Source organism: Bubalus kerabau, chromosome 16 (genome assembly GCF_029407905.1).
Source record: "Bubalus kerabau isolate K-KA32 ecotype Philippines breed swamp buffalo chromosome 16, PCC_UOA_SB_1v2, whole genome shotgun sequence".
Classification (NCBI taxonomy): Eukaryota; Metazoa; Chordata; class Mammalia; order Artiodactyla; family Bovidae; genus Bubalus; species Bubalus kerabau.
In genome coordinates this window covers 5,584,346-5,602,874 of record NC_073639.1, presented here as the reverse complement: position 1 = coordinate 5,602,874, position 18,529 = coordinate 5,584,346, and the positions used below count along the sequence as shown (strand labels likewise).

At 36.8% G+C, this 18,529-nt stretch overlaps 1 long non-coding RNA gene across 1 annotated transcript in view; it reads left to right on the top strand.

Annotated features, from left to right (window-relative positions):
- LOC129630028 (uncharacterized) overlaps positions 1-18,200 on the top strand; it is a 34,184-nt gene extending 15,984 nt beyond the window's left edge. The window contains exons 2-3 of the long non-coding RNA XR_008703472.1: positions 14,566-14,609; positions 18,030-18,200. This is a non-coding gene — a long non-coding RNA (uncharacterized LOC129630028). The remainder of the gene's footprint in view (positions 1-14,565; positions 14,610-18,029) is intronic.
- Positions 18,201-18,529: the final 329 nt, after the last annotated feature.

The window sequence follows — 18,529 nt, the reverse complement described above, 5'->3', positions numbered from 1 at the left end:
AGTTATTAGATAATTCTGTTGCTAAATATTTGATGCATAGTTAATTCACATGGAGATGTGCTCTAAGTTTAAAATACAAAAAAGATTTCAAAGACTAAATGGGAAAACTAAACTAAATGGGAAGACTAAAATGGGATCTTGCACATTTTTACAATGTAAAACATTGTAGCTTTTAAATATTGACTATATGTTGCAAAAACAATATTTTGAATATATTGGGTAAAGTCAAATGCATTACTAAAAATTAATTCCATTTGTTTCTTTTTACTTTTTGTGGTGTGCCTACTAGAAGAGTTAGCAAAGTATATGTGGCTCAGATTAAAATTCTGTTGAAAACAGACTCAAAAGAGTGCACTCTTGGAGGAACCAATCTCAAATCCAAAATTCTAGTTGTGAGGAAGTCATGTAAAAGTAGGTTTTAGCTTCTCAGTTCCTGTCATTCTCAAAGCCACTCTGATTGAAAGTTGAAATGTATATTCAGCAAGTTAAGGCATTATATCTTTCACATGAAGTATTTTTAGTGAAGAACTTAGGCAATATCTTATAGTTTAAAATTTATTTTTCTCATTGTAATGCTTTTAGATACTATGTAGCTTTATTCTAATTTCATTAAATTTCACTTGAAAATTAATTAGAAGATTTATGTCTTTAATTTCCAGTTTATTTTTATTTCCTTTTATTTTTTAATATTGTGATCCAAGACAGTGATCTTGCACATTTTTTTTTTTTTTTTTCTGTTTGTTGTTGTTCAGCCGCGCAGTCTTGTCCTACTCTTTGCAACCCCATGGACTGCCAGGCCTCTCTGTCCCTCACCATCTCCCAGGTTTGCCCAAGTTCACGGCCATTGCACCAGAGATGCCTTCCAGCCATCTCATCCTCTGATGCCTTCTTTTCCCTCTGTCCTCAATCTTTTCCAGCATCAGGGTCTTTTCCAATGAGTCAACTGTTTGCATCAGCTTCTGCATCAGTCCTTCCAATGAGTGTTCAGGATTGACTTCCCTTAAGATTGACTGGTTTTATTTCCTTGCTGTCTAAGGGATTCTCAGGAGTTTTCTTCAGTACCACAGTTTGAAGGTATCAAATCTTCAGTGCTCTGCCTTCTTTATGGTCTTTTTGGTGTTAGGAATGTGTTAAGATTTTTGTGTGTGTGGCCAAAATAAAACTGCTTTGCAAAAGCCCCATAGGCTTGGAAAACAATCAGGTTTTCTCTTTTGTAACATGACACTAATTAGGATGTGTTAATCTCTTTATTTGTATTAGTTAAAATGTCACTCCCTTGATTTTGTTTTATTATTGTTGTTGTATTTTGTTTTAAGCCCAGATCTTGTAAAACAGGAATGTTTAAAAGTCCCCAATTTTGCTAAAGCTGACAGAATTAAGAGATGAAGTAAAACATTTAACAAAAGAGAAAAACATAGGCTAGTATGAGATATGTGTAATCTAAAAGGTAAAAACAGGAACCATGAAAAGTTCAGTGTGAGTAAACATTTTGCCTGGGACTTTGAAGAAAGATACAATATAGAATAAGACACTTTATGTGACTCTTTACATATGAAAAGGACTGGGGTTATAGAAGAGAGACAGAGATTACATCCCATGGAAACAAACTACCTGAGGTTGGTCTTGTGATGATACAGTAAATGTTTGTTAAAGCTAATGGGAGATTGTTAACATTGTAAGCAATGAGGAAACATTCAAGATTTTGAGAAACAGAGAGACATAATAGAGTTGATGTTTTTGTTAGAGATGTGGAGGAATATATTGCCACAGTTTGTGTCAGTTATGAGAGAGAAAATGTTAGCCCACTAAATGGAATATAAATTTCTCCATTAAGTAAATGTATTAATATGAAGGAAATATTCATAGAACTTGGTGAAGGAGATGAAATTTTTTCAGGAGAAAAAGAGTGTAAGGAAAAGGAGAGTCAATCCCTACACAAAGAATTTTACCAGAATGACCAGAGATGTTAGAAACAGGAGTAAAAAGATTGGGAAAGATGTGTTAACTTCCCAGTTTATATCAAGGGATTAGATTTGATAGAGTGCCTGAAGAACTATGGATGGAGGTTTGTAACATTGTATAGGAGGTGGTGATCAAAATCATCCCCAAGAAAAAGAAATGCAAAAAGGTAAAATGGTTGTCTGAGTAGGCCTTACAAATAGCTTGGAAAAGAAGAGAAGTGAAAGGCAAAGGAGAAAAGTAAAAATATATCAATAGCGAATGAAGGGTTTCAAATAGCAAGGAGAGATAAGAAAGCCTTCCTCAGGGATCAATGCAGAGAAACAGAGGAAAAGAGTAGAATGGGGAAATGAGATCTCTTCAAGAAAATCAGAGATACCAAGGGAACATTTCATGCAAAGATGGGCAAAATAAAGGACAGAAACAGTATGAACCTAACAGAAGTAGAAGATATTAAGAAGAGGTGGCAAGAATACAGAGAAGAACTACACCAAAAAAAAAAAAAAAAAAAAAGACTTAAAGGTCTGGATAACCATGAGGTGTAATAACTGACCTAGACCAGGCATCCTGGAGAGAGAAGTCACGTGGGCCTTAGGAAGCATCACTAGCTAGTGGAGGTGATGATATTCGAGCTGAGCTATTTCGAATCCCAAAATATGATCCTGTGAAAGTGCTACACTTACACCAGCAAGTTTGGAAAACTCCACAGTGGTCACAGGACTGGAAAGGTCAGTTTTCATTCAAATCCCAAGGAAGGGTAATGCCAAAGAATGTTCAAACTACCACATAATTGCACTCATTTCACATGCTAGCAAGGTAATATTCAAACCCTTCGAGCTACGCTTCAACAATACATGAACTGAGAACTTCCAGATGTACAAGCTGGATTTAGAAAAGGCAGAGGAACCAGTTATCAAATTGTCAACATTCGTTGGATCAAAGATAAAGCAAGAGAGTTCCAGAGAAAAACATTTGTTTCATTGCTGATGCCTTTAATGCGTTCACTGCTAAAGCCGCTGACTGTGGATCACAACAAACTGGATCATAAGAAATTGGAAAATTCTTCAAGAGATGGGAATACCAGACCACCTTACCTGTCTCCTGAAAAAACTATGCAGGTTAGGAAGCAACGGTTAGAATCAGGCATGGAACTGACTGCCTCAAAATCGGGAAAGGAGCACATCAAGGCTGATATCATCACCCTGCTTATTTAACTCATATGCAGAGTACATCATGCGAAATGCCAGGCTGGATGAAGCATAGACATAAGCTGGAGTCAAGATTTCCAGGAAAAATATCAATAACCTCGGATATGAAGATGACACCACCTAACGGCAGAAAGTGAAGAGGAAAGAAACAGTCCCTTGAGGAAAGTGAAAGAGTGAAAAAGGTGGCTTAAAATTTAACATACAAAAAACTAAGATCATGGCATCTGGTCCCATCACTTCATGGGATGGGGAAGCAATGGCAACAGTGAGTCAGTGAGTTTAGTAGCTCAGTCATGTCTGACTCTTTGTGACCCCATGGACTGCAGCACAAAGACTTCCCTGTCCATCACCAACTCCCAGAGCTTCCTCAAACTCATGTCCATGGAGTCAGTGATGCCATCCAACCATCTCATCCTCTGGCGTCTCCTTCTCCTTCTGCCTTCAATCTTTCCCAGCATCAGGATCTTTTCAAATCAGTCAGTTCTTCCCATCAGGTGGCCAAAGTATTGGAGTTTCAGCTTCAGCATCAGTCCCTCCAATGAGTATTAAGGACTGGTTTCCTTTAGGATTGACTGATTGGATTTCCTTGCATCCAAGGGATTCTCAAGAGTCTTCTCCAATACCACAGTTCAAAACCATTAATTCTTCAGCATTCACCTATCTTTAAAGTCCCTCACATCCATACATGACTACTGGAAAAACCATAGTTTTGACTAGATGGACCATTGTTGGCAAAGTGATGTCTCTGCTTTTTAATATGCTGTCTAGGTTGGTCATAACTTTTCTTCCAAGGAACAAGAATGTTTTAATTTCAAGGCTGCTGTCACCATCTGCAGTGATTTTGGAGCCCAGAAAAAATAAAGTCTCTCACCGTTTTCATTGTTTCCACAACTATTTGCCCTGAGTGATGGGACCAGATGCCATGATCTTAGTTTTCTGAGTGTTGAGTTTTAAGCCTACTTTTTCACACTCTTCTTTCACTTTCATCAAGAGGCTTTTTAGTTTTTCTTCACTTTCTGCCATAAGTGTGGTGTCATCTGCATATCTGAGGTTATTGATATTTCTCCCAGCAATCTTGATTCCAGCTTTTGCTTCATCCAGCCCGGCATGAAGGAAAGATATACCCATTTGAATGCAGAGTTCCAAACAACAGCAAGGAGAGATAAGAAACCTTCCTCAGATATCAATGCAAAGAAATAGAGGAAAATAATAGAATGGGAAAGACTAGAGATCTCTTCAAGAAAATTAGAGATACCAAGGGAAATTTTCATACAAAGATGGGCACAATAAAAACAGAAATAGTATGGACCTAACAGAAGTAGAAAATATTAAAAAGAGGTGGCAAGAAAACACAGAAGAACTATACAAAAAAGATCCTTATTACCCAGATAATCATGATGGTGTGATCACTCACCTAGAGCCAGACATCTGGGAATGAAAAGTCAAGTGGGCCTTAGGAAGCATCATTATGAACAAAGCTAGTGAAGGTGATGGAATTCCAGTTGAGCTGTTTCAAATCCTAAAAGATGATGCTGTGAAACTTCTGCACTCAATATACCAACAAATGTGGAAAACTCAACAGTGGCCACAGGACTGGAAATGGCCAGTTTTCATTCCAATCCCAAAGAAAGGTAATGCCAAAGAATGCTCAAACTACCACACAGTTGCACTCATCTCACACGCTAGCAAGGTAATGCTCAAAATTCTCCAAGCCAGGCTTCAACAGTATGTGAACCATGAAATGCCAGATGTTCAAGCTGGATTTAGAAAAGGCAGACGAAATTGCCAACATCTGCTGGATCATTCAAAAAGCAAGAGAGTTCCAGAAAATCATCTATTTCTGCTTTATTGACTATGCCAAAGTCTTTGACTGTGTGCATCACAACAAACTGTAGAAAGTTCTGAAAGAGATGGGAACACCAGACCTCCTGATCTGCCTCCAGAGAAATCTGTATACAAGTCAAGAAGCAACAGCTGGAACTGGACATGGAAAAAAAAAGACTGTTTCCAAATCAGGAAAGGAGTGTGTTAAGGCTGTATATTGTCACACTGATTATTTAACTTATATACAGAGTACATCATGAGAAACGCTGAACTGTATGAAGCACAAGGTGGAATCAAGATTGCCGGTCAAAATATCAATAACCTCAGAAATGCAGATGACACCACACTTACGGCAGAAAACAAAGAAGAACTAAAGAGGCTCTTGATGAAAGTGAAAGAGGAGTGTGAAAAAGTAGGCTTAAATCATATATGAAACAAATCGCAAGTCCAGGTTCCTTGCATGATACAGGATGCTTGGGGCTGGTACACTGGGATGACCCAGAGGGATGGTATGGGGAGGGAGGTGGGAGAGGGGTTCAGGATGGGGAACACGTGTACACCCATGGTGGATTCATGTTGATGTATGGCAAAACCAATGCAATATTGTAAAGTATTTAGCCTCAAATTAAAATAAATATATTTATATTTAAAAAAAAAAACCCTCAACATTCACAAAACTAAGATCATGGCACCTGGTCCCATCAGTTTAAGGTATATACATGGGGAAACAGTGGTTGACTTTATTTTTCTGGGCTCAAAATCACTGCAGATGGTGACTGCAACCCATGAAATTAAATGATGCTGTTCCTTGGAATAAAACTTATGACCAAACTAGACAGTATATTAAAAATAAGAGACATTACTTTGCCAACAAAAGTCTGTCTATTCAAGGCTATGATTTTTCAATTATCATGTATGCATGTGAGAGTTGGACTATAAAGAAAGCTGAGCACTGAAGAATTGATGCTTTTGAACTGTGATGTTGGAGAGGACTCTTGAGAGTCCCTTGGACAGCAAGGAGATCCAACCAGTCCATCCTAAAGGAAATCAGTCCTGAATATTCATTGGAAGGACTGATGCTGAAGCTGAAACTCCAATACTTTGGCCACCTGATGGGAAGAACTGGCTGATTTGAAAAGACCCTGATGCTGGAAAGATTGAAGGAAGGAGGAGAAGGGATGACAGAGGATAAGATGGTTGGATGGCATCACTTACTCAATGGGCATGAGTTTGAGTAAACTCCAGGAGTTGGTGATGGACAGGGAGGCCCTCGCATGCTCCAATCCATGGGGTCACAAAGAGTCAGAAACGATTGAGCAACTGAACAGAACTGAACATATAAGATAAATAGGCAGGTTGACAATGCACAGCCTTGACATACTCTTTCCCCAATTCGGAACCAGTCTGTTGTTTCATGCTTCTAACTGTTGCTTCTTGACCAGCATATATATTTCTCCGGAGGCAAATTAGGTGGTCTGGTGTTTTCAACTCTTTAAGAATTTTCCACAGTCTGTTGTGATGCACACGGTCAAAAGCTTTGGCATAGTCAATAAAGCAGAAATAGATGTTTTTCTGGAACTATCTTGTGTTTTCAGTTATCCATGTATGTTGGCAATTTGTTTCTCATTCTGACTTTTCTAAATCCAACTTGAACATCTGGAAGTTCACCATTCACATACTGTTGAAGCCAGGCTTGAGAATTTTGAGCATTACTTTGCTAGCCTGTGAAATGAGTGCAATTGTGCAGTAATTTGAACATTCTTTGGCATTGCTTTTCTTTGGGATTGGAATGAAAAAGGACTTTTTCCAGTCCTGTGGCCACTGCTGAGGTTTCCAAATTTGCTGGCATATTGAATGTAGCACTTCACAGCATCATCTTTTAGGATTTGAAAAATAGCTCAACTGGAATTCCATCACTTCCACTAGCTTTGTTTGTAATGATGCTTTCTAAGGCCCACTTGACTTCGATTCCAGGATTCTGGCTCTAGGTGAGTGATCACACCATTGTGGTTATTGAATTATGAAGACCATTTTTGTACAGTTCTTCTGTATTCTTGCATGAGACCTTTTGAAGGAGGTCACCATTATCTTCATTACCTCCACCATAGTTTGGCCTCAGGTCAAAGGAGAGGGAACACAGGCCTGCCCATCAACGGAAAATTGAATTAAAGATTTACTCAGTATGGCCTCACCCATCAGAACAAGACCCAGTTTCCTCCACAGTCAGTCTCTTCCATCAGGAAGCTTCCATAAGCCTCTTATCCTTATCTCTCAGAGGGCAGACCAAATGAAAACCACAATCACAGAAAATAAATGAAACTGATCACAGGGACCACAGCCTTGTCTAACTCTATTAAACTGTGAATTATGCCATGTAGGGCCACCCAAGATTGATGGGTCATCATGGAGTCTGACAAAACATGGTCCACTGGAGAAGGGAATTGCAAACCACTTCAGCATTCTTGCCTTGAGAACCCCATAAACAGTATGAAAAGGCAAAAAGATATTACAAACCTAGACAGAGTATTAAAAAGCAGAGACATTCCTTTGCTGACAAAGGTCCATCTAGTCAAAGCTATGGTTTTTTCCAGTATTCATGTACAGATGTGAGAATTGGACCATCAAGAAGGCTGAGAACTGAAGAATAGATGGTTTCAAACCCTGATGTTGCAGAAAAGTTTGGGGAGTACCTTGGACTGTAAGGAGATCAAACCAGTCAATCCTAAAGGAAATCAATCCTGAATATTCACTGGAAGGACTGATGCTGAAGCTGAAGCTCCAATACTTAGGCCATCTGATGCAAAAAGCCAACTTATTGGAAAAGACCTTGATGTTGGGAAAGATTGAAGACAGAAGATGGGGACAACAGAGGACAAGATGATTGAATGGCATCACCAACTCAATGGACATGAATTTGAGCAAACTCCAGGACATGGTGAAGAACAGGCAAACCTGGATGCTTCAGTCCCTGGAGTTGCAAAGAACTGGACACGACTAAGTGACTGAACAACAACAACAACAACAACAACAACAACATCTCCTCTGTGCTCAAGTCTTATGTATTCAATTGCCATTCTTTGTCTGGCTACTTCTTATTCAGTTGAAATTCAACACATCCAAGTTAATTTCTTCACTCAAATTGGTCTTTCCATCCTGACTTTACCCCACATGATAGCCATATTTCTTATCTTGGTGAATTTTCTGTCTTATATATTAAAATTTCTTTGAAAATATTTTCTTAATACCTACATAAAATTCTACCTCATGGAAGTAGCAAAATCATCTTCCTGATTTCTCTTTTTTCTCTCTCTCTCTCTTTTTTTTTAATTATTATTATTTTTTTTGACTTTACAATATTGTATTGGTTTGGCCATACATCAACATGCATCCGCCATGGTTGTACATGTGTTCTCCTCAATTGTTGAACATTTAGACAATGCCCAAGTTTGTGTTGCTTCAGTAAATGTACTAATGTATTAATATCTTAAGCTACTTTTGTAATTTTCTTAGAATATGTTTCTTAGCATAATTCCATAAGATAAAAGCGTATAGTGAAATTAATGTCAAAAAGTATGATAATTAATCTCATACATTATCTTTTCAGAGGGATTTACTATGTTAATGTTCTATCAGCAATATATCAGACTGTGTATTCTTAACATATACACTCTCATATACCTACTTAATACTGACTCAGTACTGAATATAATCTATTTTTCATCTTTGACAACTTTAATTTCCAAAAAACTATAACATTAACTAGAATTTATCTGATTATATACTAGTGATGTTGAACAATTTTTCTTTTATCTATTAAATATTTGTATTATTTTTTCTGAAAATGACCTTTTTAAAATCCTTGCCTAGTTTTCAATTGGCCATTTTGGATTTTCCTTATAGGTTTTTGTTTTTTTATAATCACTGTAAACCTTTTGCTAAATTTTGATATTTTCTTTTAAATATGCAATTTAGGTTCTGCATTTTTATCTGTATTTTCCCTGATTTAATAAACTAGGAAATCAATTTTAACACCATTTTACTGACTGATTCTTCCTTTCACAATATTTGTGATATGGGAATCTACTCACAAACTATAGATTCTATTCTTTTTAAGTGTCTGCCTATATAGTGCTACAATATTCTAATTATTATTTTCAATCCATGTGGTCCATTGGAGAAGGGAATGGCAAACCACTTCAGTATTCTTGCCTTGAGAACCCCATGAACAGTATGAAAAGGCAAAATGATAGGATACTGAAAGAGGAACTCCCCAGGTAGGTAAGTGCCAAATATGCTACTGGAGATCAGTGGAGAAATAACTCCAGAAAGAATGAAGAGATGGAGCCAAAGCAAAAACAATACCCAGCTGTGGATGTGACTGGTGATAGCAGCAAGGTCTGATGCTGTAAAGAGCAATATTGCATAGGAACATGGAATGTCAGGTCCATGAATCAAGGTAAATTGGAAGTGGTGAAACAGGAGATGGCAAGAGTGATTGTCAACATTCTAGGAATCAGTGAACTAAAATGGACTGGAATGGGTGAATTTAACTCAGATGACCATTATATAGACTACTGTGGGCAGGAATCCCTCAGAAGAAATGGAGTAGCCATCATGGTCAACAAAAGAGTCTGAAATGCAGTACTTGGACGCAATCTCAAAAATGGCAGAATGATCTCTGTTCATTTCCAAGGCAAACCATTCAATAGTACAGTAATCCAAGCCTAAGCCAAAACCAGTAATGCTGAAGAAGCTGGAGTTGAATGATTCTATGAAGACTTACAAGACCTTTTAGAACTAACACTCAAAAAAGATGTCCTTTTCATTATAGGGGACTGGAATGCAAAAGTAGGAAGTCAAGAAACATCTGGGGTAACAGGCAAATTTGGCCTTGGAATACGGAATGAAGCAGGGCAAAGGCTAATAGTTTTGCCAAGAGAACACACAGGTCCTAGCAAACATCTTCTTCCAACAACACAAGAGAAGACTCTCCACATGGACATCACCAGATGGTCAACTCTGAAATCAGATTGATTATATTCTTTGCAGCCAAAGATGGAGAAGCTCTATACAGTCTGCAAAAACAAGACCAGGAGCTGACTGTGGCTCAGATCATGAACTCCTTATTGCAAAAATCAGACTTAAATTGAAGAAAGTAGGGAAAACCACTAGACCATTCAGGTATGCCCTAAGTCAAATCCCTTATGATTATACAGTGGAAGTGAGAAATAGATTTAAGGGACTAAATCTAATAGAGAGAGTGCTTGATGAACTATGGTCTGAGGTTTGTGACATTGTAGAGGAGATAGGGATCAAACCATCCGCATGGAAAAGAAATGAAAAAGAGCAAAATGGCTGTCTGAGGAGGCCTTACAAATAGCTGTGAAAAGAAGAGAAGTGATATTTGGCAAAACTAATACAATTATGTAAAGTTTAAAAATAAAATAAAAAAAAAACAGAAAAAAAAGCAAAGGAGAAAAGGAAAGATACAAGCATTTGAATGCAGAGTTTCAAAGAATAGCAAGGAGAGATAAGAAATCCTTCCTCTGTGATCAATGTAAGGAAACAGAGGAAAACAACAGAATGGGAAAGACTAGAATCTCTTCAAGAAAATTAGACATACTAAGGGAATATTTCATGCAAAGATGGGCACAATAAAGGACAGAAATGATATGGTCCTAACAGAAGCAGAAGATATTAAGAAAAGGTGGCAACCATACACAGATGAATTGTACAAAAAAGATCTTCACCACCCAGATAATCATAATGGTGTGATCACTCACCTAGAGCCAGACATCCTGGAATGTGAAGTCAAGTGGGCTTTAGAGACCATCACTACGAACAAAGCTAGTGGTGATGGAATTCCAGTTGAGCTATTTCAAGTCCTGAAAGATGATGTTGTGAAAGTGCTGCACTCAATATGCCAGCAAATTTGGAAAACTCAGCAGTGGCCACAGGACTGGAAATGGTCCGTTTCCATTCCAATCCCAAAGAAAGGCAATGCCAAAGAATGCTCCAACTACCACACAACTGCACTCATCTCACACGCTAATAAAGTAATGCTCAAAATTCTCCAAGCCAGGCTTCAGCAATACGTGTACTGTGAACTTCCAGATGTTCAAGCTGGTTTTAGAAAAGGCAGAGGAACCAGAGATCAAATTGCCAACATCTGCTGGATCATCAAAAAAGCAAGAGAGTTCCAGAAAAACATCTATTTCTGCTTTGTTGACCTTGGCAAAGCCTTTGACTGTGTGGATCACAATAAACTGTGGAAAATTCTGAGAGATGGGAATACCAGACCACCTGATCTGCCTTTTGAGAAACCTATATGCAGGTCAGGAAGCAACAGTTAAAACTGGACATGAGTGAAGTAAGCCAGAAAGAAAAACACCAATACAGTATACTAACGCATATATATGGAATTTAGAAAGATGGTAACAATAACCCTGTGTACGAGACAGCAAAAGAGACACTGATGTATAGAACAGTCTTATGGACTGTGTGAGAGAGGGAGAGGGTGGGAAGATTGGGAGAATGGCATTGAAACATGTAAAATATCATGTATGAAATGAGTTGCCAGTCCAGGTTCGATGCACGATACTGGATGCTTGGGGCTGGTGCACTGGGACGACCCAGAGGGATGGAATGGGGAGGGAGGAGGGAGGAGGGTTCAGGATGGGGAACACGTGTATACCTGTGGTGGATTCATTTTGATATTTGGCAAAACTAATACAGTTATGTAAAGTCTAAAAATAAAATAAAATTAAAAAAAAACAAAAAACAAAAAACTGGACATGGAACAACAGACTGGTTCCAAATAGGAAAAGAAGTACATCAAGGCTGTATATTGTCACCCTGCTTATTTAACTTCTATGCATAGTACATCATGAGAAACGCTCTCCTGGAAGAACCACAAGATGGAATCAAGATTGCCGGGAGAAATATCAATAACCTCAGATATGCAGATGACACCACCTTTATGGCAGAAAGTGAAGATGAACTAAAAAGCCTCTTGAGGAGAGTGAAAGAGGAGAGTGAAAAAGTTGGCTTAAAGCTCAGCATTGAGAAAACTATATCATGGCATCTGATCTCATCACTTTATGGCAAATAGATGGGGAAACAGTGTCAGGCTTTATTTTTTTGGGCTTCAAAATCACTGTAGATGGTGATTGCAGCCATACAATTCAAAGACGCTTACTCCTTGGAAGGAAAATTATGACCAACCTAGACAGCATATTAAAAGGCAGAGACATTACTTTGGCAACAAGGGTCTGTCTAGTCAAGGCTATGGTTTTTCCAGTGGTCATGTATGGATGTGAGAGATGGACTGTGAAGAAAGCTGAGCACTGAATAATTGATGCTTTTGAACTGTGGCATTGGAGACAACTCTGGAGAGTCCTTTCGACTGTAAGCAGTTCCACACAGTTCATCCTAAAGGAGATCAGGCCTGGGTGTTCATTGGAAGGACTGATGCTGAAACTCCAATACTTTGGCCACCTCATGAGAAGTGTTGAATCATTGGAAAAGACCCTGATGCTGGGGTGGATTGCGGGCCAGAGGAGAAGCGAACAACAGAGGATGAGATGGCTGGATGGCATCACTGACTCGGACATGAGTTGGGTAACTCCTGGAGTTGGTGATGGACAGGGAGGCCTGGCGTGCTGAGATTCATGGGGTTGCAAAGATCGCACTCAACTGAGCGACTGAACTGACTGATATTTATTATGATATATAATTTATATTATGGAATACACATTTATTCAGGCATATAATTATTTGCTAACAATGTTCTGAGTCTTCGTTAGCAAAATTCTCTTTGCTAGTTTTACCCACGAACTTCTGTAGTGGCTAATCTTATGGACTGGGTGTGTTTGTGAGATTATTTCCGAATAAGATAAACATCTGAATCAACAGACTGAGTAAAGCAATTTGCCTTCCCCAATGTGGGTGGGCCCCAGAGATTTATGTATATGTCTCCTATTATGGTGGCTTCTCTGGAAAACCCTGATTTCCACAATTTCTAATAGATTTAAGCAAATAAAACTCCACCGAAAGTTTTTTTACAATTACATAAAATCTACAAATTAATTAAGAGGTAATTAACATCTCTATACTAATCTAAGTTTTCAGGAACATGTTTCTCACATTCATTTAAGTCAACTTTATTGTCTCTCAATAAAGTTTTCTACATTTTCTTTATAAAGCTGCTGGACTTTCATTAAAAAATAAATAATTCTTTGTTGTTTTTATTGCAAATAAATAGGACATTTTCTGTCAGAGTAGCTAGTTGGATATTGAGCTTTAAATTAGAATCAATGAACTCTGATTATTCATCACTCTTCAGTTCAGTTCAGTTCAGTAGCTCAATCGTGTCTGCCTCTTTGCAACTCCATGAACTGCAGCACACCAAGCCTCGTCATCACCAACTCCCGGAGTTCACCCAAACCCATGTCCATTGTATCGGTGATGCCATCTAACCATCTCATCCTCTGTCATCCCCTTCTCCTCCTGCCCCCAATCTTTCCCAGCATCAGGGTCTTTTCAAATGAGTTAGCTCTTTGCATCAGGTGACCAAAGTATTTGAGTTTCAGCTTCAACATCAGTCCCTCCAATGAACACAGAGGGCTTATCTCCTTTAGGATGGACTGGTTGGATCTCCTTGCAGTCCAAGGGACTCTCAAGAGTCTTCTCCAACACCACAGTTCAAAAGAATCAATTCTTCTGTGCTCAGCTTTGTTAATAGTCCAACTCTCACATCCATAGATGACCACTGGAAAAACAATAACCTTGACTAGACGGACCTTTGTTGGCAAAGTAATGTCTCTGCTTTTTAACATGTTGTCCAGTTGTTCATAACTTTCCTTCTGAAGAGCAAGCGTCTTTTAATTTCATGGCTGCAGTCACCATCTGCAGTGATTTTGGAGCCCAGAAAAATGAAGTCAGCCACTGTTTCCACTCTTTCCCCATCTATTTGCCATGAAGTGATGGGACCAGATGCTATGATCTTAGTTTTCTGAATGTTGAGCTTTAAGCCAACTTTTTCACTTTCCTCTTTCACTTTCATCAAGAGGCTCTTTCGTTCTTCTGCACTTTCTGCCATAAGGGTGGTGTCATATGCATATCTGAGGTATTTCTCCTGGCAATCTTGATTCCAACTTGTGCTTCCTCCAGCCCACTCTAGGAGCCTGATTTTTCCCCAAGACAAGTAGGCTTTCAAATATTTGTTAATAAAGAATTTGTTATTTTGCCTTCCTTTCATTAATACTCACTAAGGAAAGTAGTGAGTTTTGTTTACATAAAAAAAAAAAGTATTCTTTGGATTGACTTCATATGTGCTTTAATTTGAGGGGACTAGTTCTACAACACAGAATTGAAGGGCTGATAGAGAAAATATTGGATAAAAGTAGTTTATACTTCTCCCTGGCCTCCAGCAATAGATTTGGAAACATCCTGTCTTAATTCTCCCAGAAAGAGGAAACTAGCTCTCCTCCCGCCTAGAAATACTGCACAAAATGCAGGAGGAAAAAGAATAAACATGTTTATTTATTTTTCACTGTGAGTATATTTCACACAGGTCATCAGCTGACATCAGCAGATGGACCCACAGCAATGAGGCAGGTAAGATAAGTTGCACCCTTGACTGTTAAAATAACCAAATCATTTTGATTTGACACTCAAATAATAATGCTTAAACAATTAGGTTTCTTGAACAGACAATAAAATATCCTTTTAATTTAAATCAAATATCCTTTTTAAAGGCAACAATCAAACTTAAGGTGTTTCATTTTTGCATATCAAGATAACTGGAATTTAAAGTATTAATACCAGTCAATGAAGTACACAGCAATTAAACCTGGATATTTGCATACATTCTCTGTAGGTGTCAGCATTGCTTTATAACAGTTACACATACAGAACTGTGTTTTCATCATGTCACAGGATATAATTTTTATGTTCAATTCAGACCTAAAAAATCAGAGGAATCAATCCAAGGCTTTAGGACATCTCCCAAACTATTCTTTATTTTTTAACATAATGAATTGTGACGGAATGATTAAATTCCAGGTAGGTTTTTTTTTTTTAATTATGTTTATGTTTCTGCTTTAGGCAAGAATGAGTATTTTCAAAGTTTTGAATGGCATTCTCTGAATTTAAAAAAATGCTTTGAAAATATATTCTGTAATATTTTTAGAACCTAATTGTATTTGGAATACTTAGAAATAATTTACTGTGAAATATATAATTTATTTATAAGTAATTTATTATCATGATACTTTATAAATAATAAGTAATTTATTAGCACAATAATTTATTGTGAAATATTTTATTAGAAATAACTATTCCATTATTTATTGTGGAAAGAACAGTTAATGTAGCATTCTTCAGAGTGATTCAAATGGCAGATATGACTGCATCATTATGTACATTTCATTTTCCTTAAGTTTCCAGGAAAAAAAAAAGATCTTAGAATATGATGCAGAAGATGCTATAACAAGCAAAGCCCTTTTCATTAGTAGTATAAAAATAGCCACAACTAAAGAAAATATATATAAAATTATATAGCAGGAAATAATGTGGACCAATTATGTTAAGATTTTTCACTGGATTGGGTTATTAGAATTCAGTCTAAAGAGGACTTATTTTATTTATTTTTTAAAATATTTTTCTTTATTCTTGTAATTCAAGGTTTTTTTTTCAAAAATGTACCTCTTGATTAGTCTTTCCTGAAATGCAACAATTCAATGTGTTTAAACAAACTTTTTTATATAGCTCAGAAAATTTTTCTAATTTATTTTGAATATTTTTCTTGTTACATTTAAAAATAAGAAGAAAATTGCTTTATAGTATTTTGTTAGTTTCTGCCATATGTCACATGAATCAGCCATAGATATACATATGTCCCCTCCCTCCTGAAGCTCCAACTCACCTCCCACTCCATCCCACCCCTCTAGGTTGTCACAGAGCACCAAGTTTGAGTTCCCTGTATCATGCAGCAAATTTCCACTGGCTACCTCGTTTGCACATGTCTCAATATTACTCTTTCAATTTGTCCTTCCCTCTCATTCCTCTACTGTGTCCACAAATCTGTTCTCTATGTTTGCATCTCCATTGCTGTCCTGCAAATATGTTCATCAGTACCACCTTTCTAGATTCCATACATATGCCTTAATATACAATATTTGTTTTTCTCTTTCTGACTTACTCACTTTGTATAATAGACTCATGTACCCCAATGTTCATTGAACCACTCTACAATAGCTAGAACATGGAAGCCACCTAGATGTCCATCAACAGATAAATGGATAAAGAACTGTGGTACATATATATTAATACAATGGAATATTAATATTACTCAGCCATAAAAAGCAATGTGTTTGAGTAATTTCTAATGAGGTCGACAATCCAAGAGCAATTATTTTTAAAAGGAGAGATGTACACATTCACACCAAGAGGGTATCTATTCTAGAGGCAGTTCTCATTATATATGCTTCTATCTATCTATCTATACTTTGTTAATGCTTACTATATTCAAAGCTTTGAAAATTCAGTAACATCTTGAAGTGATGGAATCTGGTTTAATAAATGCTTTGTATATCTGAACTTGCACCCACAAGCAGTCCTGCTACACATAGCCTCTGTCAGTAGGGACTTATTTAGTGTCTACACAGTTCTCATTCTCTATTGCATTGTTAGTGTTACTAAGGAGAGTGTAACACTTAAAAGAGACCAAATCACTTGAATTATGTTCAAGTTTGTCATCACAAATCCGAGATTACATGCACTTATAATTGTAAGAGATTGTATGTTGTAAACCATAATGTATTCCAGAGAAAACTCAGGATCTTAGAAAGTACATAGCCAGGTGTGGAAGTCAGTGTGGAAGTTATTTCAAGCAAAAAAAAGATAAATCTTTCTATTCACTCATTGCTTGCTTTATTTATTTATTGCAGGTTTATTTGTCTTAAATTCAACTATACATTAATTTAAAATATTTCATTTGTACAGCAAAGTAATATCTTATAATAACCTTTTTATTTTTCATTGAAATATATTTTACTTACAGTATTATATTAGTCTTAGGTGTACAACATAGTGATTCAATATTATTTTATTAATAATATTCCATACATAGTTATAAAATATTGATTATATTCCCTGTGCTGTACAATATATTCCTTATAATTTATTTATTATATATATAGTAATTTGTACCTCTTAATCCTGTTTATGTATTTAATCCCTCTCCCCACTGCTCTCCCTTCTGGTAACCACTAGTGTGTTCTCTGTAAGTCTATTTCTGTCATGGTGTATTTGTTTTATTTTCTTTAGATTCCAAAATCAGTTGCTTTAAATGATATTGTAGTAACTAGCAACTTTGCAAGTTGTTTTTTAATATATGCTGGCATGTTAATGTTAGTCAATATTATACATTTTTCTCCAGTAAATGATACCAAAATAATTTTATAATCATTTTTCAGCTCCTTTTTAGGCAGACATTTTTTAGAACATCTCAAATAGGACAGTTCAGTTGTTAAAAAAAATCAAAAGCAGTTTCTCTTTAAATTCTACACAACATATAGAATCTCACTTGTAGCTTTAGAAAAATATCAGAAATATCAGAAATTTCCTCCAAATCTCTCCAGAAAATAAATCCTTATGAACCAACTTTGATTATTTATCATGTAAAAGTGAAATAAAGTCCATCTGAAACACACTACCTAGAGAGCACCACTATGTGCAGCTTATTGCCAACATGAAGATATTTAGAGGGAAGCCATTAGAAAAGTATACCTCTTAGAGATTAAACATCCAAAGTAATTTTTTCCTATCATTATTCATTTAAATAAAGTTAATTTTTTATGGATTTCAGTGGAAATCATTCCCATACATACATACTTACAAAGTTAAGAGTAAAATTAATAACCAAATGATAGCAAAATTGGTTTTGATGGTTTGAGTATATGGGACAAAAGTTCAAAATGTTGGAGCTGGAAAGGAATATACGTGCAATCTAATCCAGTTGTTTCATTATTATAGATGAGAAAACTGAGGTTCAGGAAGGTTTCATCATTCACCCAGTCACTCAGGACCAGTCCCACCAAGCCAAAGTTCCTCACTGAGATCTCAGCATTCTTTCTTTGGTCCATGAAACCTACAGATTGAATTTGCACTTGTAGTGTCTAAACAGAATCTGATTGTGCCACAGCTTGTTCAAGTTTTTAAATGAACTTATTCAATTATAATTCAAAATAAATATAAGTGTTTATTATATAAATATACTTGTCCTAGGTAAAATAAGCTGACTTTGGAAAATTTTACATTTAATTTAAAATACCATGCTGCTGCTGCTGCTGCTGCTGCTAAATCACTTCAATCGTGTCCGACTCTGTGCAACCCCATAGATGGCAGCCCACCAGGCTCCCCCATCCCCGGGGTTCTCCAGGCAAGGACAGTGGAGTGGGTTGCCATTTCCTTCTCCAATGCATGAAAGTGAAAAGTGAAAGTGAAGTCGCTCAGTCAAATACCATAATTTCACA